Here is a 10,921-nt window from a genome sequence, read left to right on the forward strand (position 1 = left end):
AAATGTTTCAGCCAGGCATGGTGGCATCCTCCTGTAATTCCGGCACTTGAGAGGCTGAGGCAAATGTACTGATGCAAGTTCAAAGCCAGTCTGGGATACAAAGTGAGTTCAAGGCCAGGCTGAACAACATAGTGAAAATTTATGAAAAAGACAAAAAAATTTGAAGCTCACCTTTATCTTCCCTATCACCCTCTTAGAGTTAGACTTTTCTTCAAAACGACCCTTGTTGTTTTCAATTAAAATGATAACAGAAGCCAATATTACGTACTGGACCTAACAATTACTTTAATACATATTCAAGGGCTAATTATCAGTCAGCACCATGATAAAGCTTATAACCTAGGTTTGCCGAAGCTTCACTTTCTGTTTCAATATCATGTCATGGAATGCACCATCTTCTGTTTAGTCAGGTGGTCAGAAAAGAAATAGATGAGTAAGCTGTCCTCTGGAAAACTTTCACATCAATCTACTCCTCTGCTCATAAATTGCACCTTTAAATTCTGTACCTTTCTGTTTTCAAGCCATTTAAACATGCCTTTTGGCCATTACACATGTCTGTCCCATCTCTTTGATTACACAATGGCTGTATCACTGACTCTTAAAGTACTCAAATCCTTTCTTCCTTGTAGGCCCCTGGACTATCAAATTGTAATGTTCTTTTTTCTTGTGCATGAATAATCTTTAAAGAAACTTCACATGGGGGCTGACTGACTGACCTTCGAAGAACTCCATGAACCTTTCTGAAGAAATGTTTGGACTCCATTCCCCACCATTAATTTTATAGTCTCACATTTTTGATAGGAAGTGTTATGACCCATGTCTTAGTTACTTTTCTCATTGCTGAGATGAAATATGTGACACATAAAGTTAAAGTGGAGGAGGGAGTTTATTTAGCTCACAGTTTGTAAAGATTTCAATCCATAATCAGCTGGCTCCAAGGCATGGTGATGAGGCAGGGGGACATCACAGAGAACAGTTTACTACAGATAGAAGACAATAAAACTAACAAGGGACAAGACAGCCTTTTCTTGCCCCTAGGTTGTATCCAAGATAATGGGATTATGGCAATACTAAATGAATCAGTGCACTGATTTAATCTCACACATCCTTAATCCCAACATTGCACCAGGAATCAATTACATGATCTAGACCCACTCACATCTATAATTTCCCCACCTATGACTGGGTGAGGTCTTTGAGGAGCATTTAGCACAATTCCCAACATCCACTGTTAACATTTCAGGCACACAAAGTTTTTGAGTCCACCTGAGGTAAAATATTGAGGAGAATAATTTGACAATACTACATACAGATTAAAAATATCTCTTCTGTGTTTAGTGAGAAAATATTTTTGCATGAGCTAACAAAATTCTAAATCTCACCTTCCAAAAGAAAGAAAAACTTTAGTTTTTCCCATTTTAATTGGCTTCCAGAAACAGGGACAAATAAAATTACAGGGAAAATGAAATAAAGTGTTCTGTATAGCTCTACTGACATACTCCAGTGCCTCTAATCCTTGCTGTTCGTGGATCAGTTCATTACATCCTATCAAAGGCTCAGAAGTAATCGTGTAGGCCCTGAATAAATGGATAAGAAACACAAGTAAAGGAGAAAGGAACAAGATTGAAATGCCTAAATCCTATGTTATTTCTAAAGGTTAGAAAATAATGCATATTTTCTATCTAAATGTCAATTTAATCTGTGTAGCAGTGAACCTCAAATAACAATTTCATTTAATGTAAAACTTTTGAAAATGAAGCAATTTCCTAGCTAACTACTTGTTTTGCTTTTGGGTGAGCTTCACATTTGGCTTTCAGCTGATGGATAACTGAAGCATTATTCCTATTTGGAAGTATAAACATAATAGGAGACTATTATCAGTCAAGAAGAAAGAAGATTCATTTATAGGCCAATAATCAGTAGAGATTACTGAGGCTTATAGCAAAAATAGTGAATAAGCATGCAGTTATCTGACAGGATGCCTACATAAGATCAGAAATTACCAAGGATTGAGCATTAGTCTGGTCATTTAGGACTTTCAAATGTCCCTTATGTCTGTTGTCTCCAGGAATGGTTTACCTAAGACAAGTGTGGCATAGGAGCTAAGTATATTATGGAGTTCTTCACACTCCCTAGACAACAGGCAACGGTTTCACTAACCCCAGAAAAATAGTACTGGCTATCAGGTCATAAATTCCCAGGCACTTTAGGGAGGAGTTGAATCGTCCTGCTTGAAATTTTTTATCTTAGCCATAGTGACAACCACAGAAAATCACTACTTGGGGTTTTATAAACTGGACTTTTTGGAAGGCAGCATGAGGAAGCCTTGACAGTCAAGGGGGAAGTTTAAGCTCATGACTGAAAGGAGATGAAACTAAGAAAGCTGTATCTCAGTCCATCCTGGAGCTTAGGAGGCTGAACTTGGTAACCCTTGCACATCCTGAAAGATCAATTATTCACTTTCTTATTAGACAGTACATCACTTCCTCACAGTGACTCATATTCTGTCAACTTTTCTTCATACTCTAGTGCAATTATTGTCTATTATTTCATATTAATCTTACATGTTTATAACCATTATCATGGGAGCAGTATTTCAAATCTTATGAACATGTGGAAACCCTTTGACTCCTAACTATGCCATCATTCTTGGACAGATATGTACTTTCTTACCCTTATCATAAAATGATGAAATTGATCTAAATTCTTGAGGTACTTTAAGCACAGTTCTCACATTCTAGAATAAAAATTCATATTGTAGAAAATCCATGATGTTAAAAAGTCATGCATTTCAAAAGTCTATTCATTTCTAGGCAATCCATCTTTAAATAAATATTTAAAACAAAATATTAAGTGGAATTAAATTAATTTGTCATTCTTCCCTTAATATATATTTTCTCTAATCTATATAAGCATATCTTAATATTTTCAGCTCATTTAGCTCTAAGACTTTGAGATAGACTGTCCATAATTTAGGCACTTGGCATCAAATAAAAAATGTAAAAAAGAGAATTGTAAAGAGAAAATAGTCTGTAAAGTGCATTAATATTAAATTTTGTGCCCAATATCTTGATATCTTTTAACCTAATTTACATTCCAGTAGGGGCTGAAAGTGTAGCTGACTTGAGGCCTTAAAGGAAACCCAACAGTAGAGAAAACACCATCCTTGGCCAGGGCTTGGCGTACAGAGGCTAACTCGCTCTTCCTGTACCTACTGCAGAGAAGAAAAGTCTCCAAACTACCTTCTAACAGCTCTTATTAAATGCGCATCTAGAGAAAAAGAGTCAGTCATCTGATGAGGCCCTGAGCTATTATGGCAGAACTGCACTGGAAGTGATTTACCACTGATGACTTTCACATGCTCTTTGTTAGATGTATATGCATGAGAATGTCATTGATGATAGATTTTTCAAATGAATGTAGCACAGTGTTCATCCTTTTCTTTTTGATATTGTTATATGTCATCAATGCCCTCTCTTATCACATACTTAAAGATGAATAACTTACCAGGGATTATTAAATTGTATAATTTTACTTTCTCCTATGTATTTTAAATTCCTTATCTCTCTGTTTTCATTTACCCACCAAAAGCAGAAGACCTATCTTAATTCTTGGTCAGGTTTGTTCCTTGAGACAGCTGCGTTTTTTACTCTATACTTCCAGAAGGAATGAGGTCTATGGATTCAGGAGGGAAAGGACAGCAGACCAACATCTAGCTCTCTCTTCTTGAATATCAGTGGTCTGTTGTTTTGTTTACTCAGCTTCTTGCCATTGCTCCATTTTTAGCAAACTTGCTGTCAAGAAGTTGTCACTGTTTATTTCCCCAGAGTTTAGAAAAATAAAAGCCTTGCTACACAATAAATTTACAGCATCCCCTGGGATTGAAATTTTCTCAGTGTTGGAGGCTTTCAGTTGAGATGGTGCTGGTAGAAAGCCACCTGTTGCTTATTTCTTTCTGATTATGTAAAATATGTAATCTAGATGGATTCTGGTCTACAAATGCGGCACTTCCACCACTACAAGCTACCTATAGTTCAGCCCAATTTCAAGAAAATAATTTAATAGTTCCTCACACCATGACCATCATGAACCATAACTACATTGTTTTCATTACTTCCCCAGCTACCAACAATTTTGTGTTCTGAGGACTTTGATGAGCTAGGGTGTTCCCAGTCTGTCTCTCTGGCTCATTACTCTGTGAATGTGATTGTAATGTATCAGGCAATCCTGTAGGAGTACAGCTGCAATGGAGCTTATCTACCAATAGTTAAAAATAATTCATAATGAATCCTTCAGTGTTCAGGTAAGATCAGCTGTGTTCAAGGTGGTATGGCTATACACAAATCCTTCAACTTTCAGCCTTGCTTGTGAGGATTTATTCACACTGCACAAATTTACCACCTTATACAAGATACTATTAAACCAGGAAACCAACAAAATGGAAAGAAAATATTTTTCATGAGAATACAAAATCTTGATTATGCTTGGGCAGCTCAGCTGACAGTAGGAGTGTGAGTCCATGCCTCTCTCTTCCGATAGCATCCTGGGATGTCTCAGCTGATGAGAGAGAGAAGTCTGAGTTCAGTTTCTCCTTTCCTGTAAGCACATGAGATAATGCAGCTGGTGAGAGGAGTAGTCTGGAGACCTGCAGGAATACCAGCAATGTGGCAGGACCCTGAATCAGGCGCAAAAGACAAACAGGCAGAACTAGAGGCATGGAAGTAACCTGTGCAGCACTGAATCCAGGACTCAGCAACCTATCCTGCTAGAGGAGTCAGGCAGACTGCTTCCTACCCATGCATCAGACAAACTAGGTGCTAGAGGTACACCACCCACACAGGCAGACTCTGAGTATGACACACCTGAGGGACAAAGAGACGAGCAAGATGGAAAAGTCCAAATCATTGGTCATAAGGTGGTATGTTAGGTGAACCAGCTTTGCGCTGAGGGACAAAGACACGTGGAATCAAAGCAGGTGATTGGGCCTGCACCCCCTTTCTAAATTTAACTTTATCTCATTTTATTTTTGCTCGTATCTTACTTTCTTTTCCTTTTTCTCAATTTTTTTTTTCATTTCTCTTTTTCTGTATACTTGGGAAGAACTCTAGACACCCAAAACTGATCCAGTCTCCCAAACCCACAGACCAAGCCCTTAAATTCTCCTCCATTCTTTATTTTCTGCACTTTTTCCCATTTTTCCAAGCCTTGTCTGATCATCCTTTGTCCTCTAGCCTTGTTCCTATGTCCATTTCAGCTATCTTTATTTTATCCACAGTCTTCTTTAAATTTCCACACCACAGAATAAAACCAATCTATAAAGGGAAACACCTCGCATACAAATTGCTAATTTATGGTTAGATCTATTAAGTAACTATAGACCTTGCCACTGAGATCTAAGTACGAAATCAACAGTATCCAGTTTGTCAGTTTCTAAATTGTACTCGATACTATTGATATTAATGACTGTACAACTTTAACTAGGATGCCCTATCTGCTATAATCACTTGATTTCTGTTCTGTAACAATGGAAAAGCTCCAGAGTAACAGCATCACCACAGCATCAAAGGACTAGGGGTGAAGCCAAACAGATACCACATCCTACTCTTAATTAATTGAGAAGGTAGGATCTTGAGACAGAAACCAACCAATAATCTCCTACCTACAGGACATCCCTGTAAAATAGACTTTTCCTAGAGTGGCTTTGACACTAGCAATATAACTACTTATTATAAAAACTAACAAGGATCATCATACAAACTAAAAATATTTTTTTGAAACAGAAAAGAACAAGATAAACATGGAAAATGTAACCTGAGACCACCAGTCCCCCCAGAACAAGTCAAAAGACATGGTTATAGAAGACATTGGAAGACACACAGTTGAAATTTTAGAAATGATAGCAAATGATGTAAAGAAACAAATTCATGAGACAATAGAGGAAATCAGGTTGGAATAATCTCTCAGGTAAAAAGAAATGTCAGTATTTTAAAGGGAATTGATCAGCAAATTTGTAATAGAGATAGATTAAAAGAATAGATGATGATAAAAAGAGGGTAGAAACTATGAACAATCAACACAGGTAAGAAATAAAATGTATGAAACAGATTTGATAAGATATACAGGAAATTACAAATTCCACTGAAAGCTGGTAAAGCCAATGGAATGAAACTGAAGACAGACTTTCAGATTTTGAAGATGGGATATTGGCTAGAAATAGTGCAAGAAAAGATCTCTTGAAAGTAACAAAAGACCAGGAAATAGTAATGCTACATCTGTAAGGAAACAAAGAGAAACATAATGTAAGAAAAATTATTTTCAGTGAAAGAACAGAGGCATAATAAATGACATAAAAATGATTTGCAGGACTACTAGCTAAAAAATTTTGAAGCATGGGAAAAGAACCTGACACACAGTGAATGAGGCATATAGAACTGTAATTAGCCATATGAAAATAAATCCACAGCCACACATATAACAACCAATATCCCAGAAATTCAACACAAGAACAAAATAGCAAAAGTTTTTAGAAAAAAGAAACAGATCACCTATAAAGGGAAGCCCATCAGAGTGATGACAGACTTCTCAAAACAAACTCTTAAATCAGGAAGAGCTTGTAGTGAAGTGATTCAAGTCCTGAAAGAAAATGACTTCCAACCCAGTTTGATATACCTGAAAATCTATCTCTCAAAATTTATGGAAAAATAAAATACTTCCATGATTAAGAACAACTGAAGAAATGCATGGCCGGCAAATGAACACAATGTATCCAACCCAGATTGACGTACCCTCCAAAACTATTGCTCAAAATTGATGGAGAAGTGTTTAGTATGCATTTACAGAGTGTTCCACCAAACACATGAGGATTATACTTGCTCAGTTATACACAGGATATTCTCCAAAATAGATCCTATACTGGCCCATAGAAGATGCTTAAATAAATACAAAAGAAGAGAAATTATCCCATGTGCATTATCTGATCATATTATCTGACCATGAGGTAATGAAACTAGAAATTAGAGAAAAACTCCATAAACACATGGAAATTAAGTAACACTCTCCTGGACACCAATGGGTCAGAGATGAACTAAAACAATATTTATAATCAATGGAAAATGTAGATGCAACTTAATGAAACCAGGGGGATGCCATGAAAGCAGTATTGAGATAGAAATTTATACAGATGAATTATCACAGAAAAAAACAGAATGAGCACAAATTTGCTACCCAATTGTACATCTCCAACTCCTAGAAAAAGAAGAGCAAATCAAGCCTAAAGCCCAAAGAAGGCAGGAAATTATAAAGATCAGAGCAGAACTTAATACAGTGGAGACTAATAAAACAATACAAAGAATTAATGAATCAAAGAGTTATTCTTTGAAAGATCAAATAAAATTCATAAACCACTAATCAGCCTTATTATAAAAAGGAAAGAAAAACTCCAGGAGCCAGAGAGATGGCTGAGGAGAATAAGTGCTTCCCTGGCAAGTGCAAGGGTCTGAGTTCAATCTGCAGTTCCAAGAAAAAAAAATAAAACTCGTTTTCATGCACTGAGAAATGAAAGCACTGAAATCACTATAGATCACGTGGAATTAAAATGATCATAAGTACTTACTTTGAAAATCTTTTACTCGTATAGGATGCAAAACACAAGAAATGGATAGGCTTCTGGAAATGCTTGCATTACCAATGCTTGCATTCAAGAAATAAAAATTCCTAATAATCCAATATCAGTTAATGAAATTGAAAATGTAATTAAAAATTTACCAGCAGAGAATAGCTGAGGTGGATTTTGGATTCACTGCTGAATTATACGAGAATACTAGAAAAGACTTAGGGTCAGTGCTTCTCAAACACTTTAGTGAGATTGCAAAGGAAGAAATTCTTCCTAGTTCATTCCTGGAGACAAGGATTATCCTGTTACCAAAAGCCAGATGAAGACCCATCAAAAAAAGAGAATGCAGGCCAATTTCCCAAATAAACCTACAAGCAATAATCCTTGATAAAATACTAACAAATAAAATGCAGCAAATTATCAAGAAGATTATACACCCTGAATAAGTGAGATTCATCCTAGAACTGCGAGGATGATTCAATATATGCAAATCATTAAATGTAATACATCATATCAGCAGACCCAAAGACAGGCCACATTATCATCTCAATAGATTCAGAAAAACCTTTTGATAACGTTAAAAAAATAAGTCATAGTTAAAGTATTACAGAAAATCAGAAAATAATGTTCCTTACCTCAATCTGATGAAAGCTATCGATGACAAACCAACAGGCAACCTCAGACTAAATAAACAAACACTAAAAGTGTTCACTCTAAAATTAGGAAAAATTTTTGGGTCTGATAAGGTCAGTGAAATCCCCTCAGGATTTATCCTGAGATCCTGTACCTCAGATTGTAGATCCTTTGTCAGTGTCAGCCATGTGGATGAGTCACGGCCATTGCTTGGCCAATGTGTTCTCTGTGAAAGCCTGAGAGAATGTTTTGTCTCCATGTGACTCTCCTTAGGCACACTCTACATCATCAGTCATTTTCCTCTGTGGCCCCATAATCACCCTGATCAGAAAATTTGGGACACTACTGAGGTACATGATGTTACAGTACAAGTTCTCATATATCCTGAGTCTTTTTTTTTTAAATTTATTTATTTATTTATTTATGAGAGAGAGAGAGAGAGAGAGAGAGAGAGAGAGAGAGAGAGAGAGAGAGGTGTGTGTGGCCAGCTCAGCCCACCAGGGGGCGGGGCTGGCTGGCATGTGGTGCTGGGGGATTGAACCACGGTCCCTGATGCTTTGCTAAGCTTGTTCCAAGTAGGTGCTTTAGACCACTGAGCCATCTCTCCAGCCCCTATCCTGAGTCTTAATTGGCCTTAGAAGGCTAGGGCCAAAATGTTGGCTTTCCTTGCAGCCCTCCTTTTTCAGACAAGATGTTCACTGTCACCACTCCTATTCAATATCATACTGAAAACACTAGCCATATCAATGAGACAAGAGAGAGAAATAAAAGAAATAAAGATAGAAAAGGAAGTGAAATTATAACTATTTGTTGATGACATGCTACTCTACAGAAGAGACTTCCAAAACTCCACCAAAAGACATGTACATTTAATAATCAAATTCAGTAGAATAGGAGGATACAAAATCAGTACTCAAAAATCAATAGCAGAGACTTGCGAGATACCTCAGCATCACATGTGTCTGATTGGAAAGAGCAAGGTCCTTAGTTCAAACCCTAGTAGAAAAAATAAATTAAAAGCATTTTTTACATAAACAATGAATGCACCAAGAGAGAATATAGGGGAATTACACCTTTCATAATCACATCCAAGAAAATGAAATACTTAGGAATCAATCTCCAAAAGGAATTAAGTATTTTATATGGCGATTTTCACAGCATTCTGAGGAAAGAGATCAAAGAGGATTTCTATTCTTTGCTCTTAGATAGAAAGATCTAACATTGTTAAGATGACCACAGTCCCAAAGTGATTATACAGATTTGATGCAATCCACATTTAAATACCATTAGTGCACCTCACAGATCTAGAGAAAATGTTCTTAAATTTCACTGGAGTCTGAGGAGTCCTAGAATACCAGAAGCAATCACAGGTAGCAAGGAAATGCCAGGAGGTATCATATACCCTAACCTATAATTATACTGCAAATCTACTATGACAAAATCATCATGGTACTGACAAAAAAATAATTACACTAGACATGAAAATGAATGAGACAGATTAGAAGATGCAGACACAACTCCAACAGACTCAACCACTTAGTCTTCCACATGGAGGTCAAGCACCCTCACTAGAAAAAAAGCCTCTGTAATAAATGATGCTGTTAAAACTGGCTTTCCACATGCCAGGGAGTAAAACTGGACCAATGTCTATCATCATTCACTAAGATAAAGTCAAAATGGATCAAAGATCTAAATATTAAAACAGAAATACTAAATTTACTTGAATATAAAGGAGGGAAAGCTCTTAAAAACAGGGGTAGACAGAGTTCATGAACAAACACCAAATGCATGGGAAATACTTCAAAAAATCACCAACTGAGATCTCATTTTATTCAAGAGCTTTTACACATCAAAAAAAAAAATCACCAAAGACAACCTACAGAACGAAAAAAAATATCCAAGCTGCCCTTCAGACGAAGAACTTCCACCTGGAACATATAAAATTTATAAAAATAAGGCTCCAAAATTTAAAGACCCAATCAAAAATGGTCATCTGAGGTAAACACACACTTCTTACCTGAAGAAATACAAATATAGAATAAATATATGAAAAAAGTTCAATATTGAAGAAGCTCAAATTAAAATAACTTCAAGATTTCCTATCACTCCAGAAAGAATAACTGTCATCAAGAAATCAACCAATATTAAATGTATGAGAGCCTATGGGCAAAATGAAAACCTACTTTGTCATTGGTGGGAGTGTAAACTGGTAAAACCACTGTGGATATTAATGTGGTGACTCAAAAATCAGGATGGGAGGTCCTTTTTGACCCAGCCATTCCTCTTTTGTATATTTTCCCAGAGGAATTAAAATCATCATACTGCTTTAATATATGTGCACCTATGCTTATAACAGCACAGTTTATAACGGTAAATCTTGGTAACAGCTCCAATTCTCATCAATTGGGGAATGGATTATTAAAATAAGTGGTATTTTTCTTTGATGGAGTTCTACTCAGCTATAAAGAAGGACACACTAGAGGCTGTTATTGGTAAATGGGTACAACTAGAGACTGTACTCTTAAGTGAAACAAATCAGACTCTCATGTGTAATTATCATAGTGTTTGAAAGAGTAAAATAAGATCCAAAATGTATAACAGATATGGGGCAAGGGGGAGAAAGTACTCACAAGAAAAGGACAGCTGGAATGGGGGAAAGGAGAAAAGAAGGGGAAA

This window comes from Octodon degus, unplaced genomic scaffold (genome assembly GCF_000260255.1).
Source record: "Octodon degus isolate 3935 unplaced genomic scaffold, OctDeg1.0 scaffold00042, whole genome shotgun sequence".
In the NCBI taxonomy this organism is placed as follows: domain Eukaryota; kingdom Metazoa; phylum Chordata; class Mammalia; order Rodentia; family Octodontidae; genus Octodon; species Octodon degus.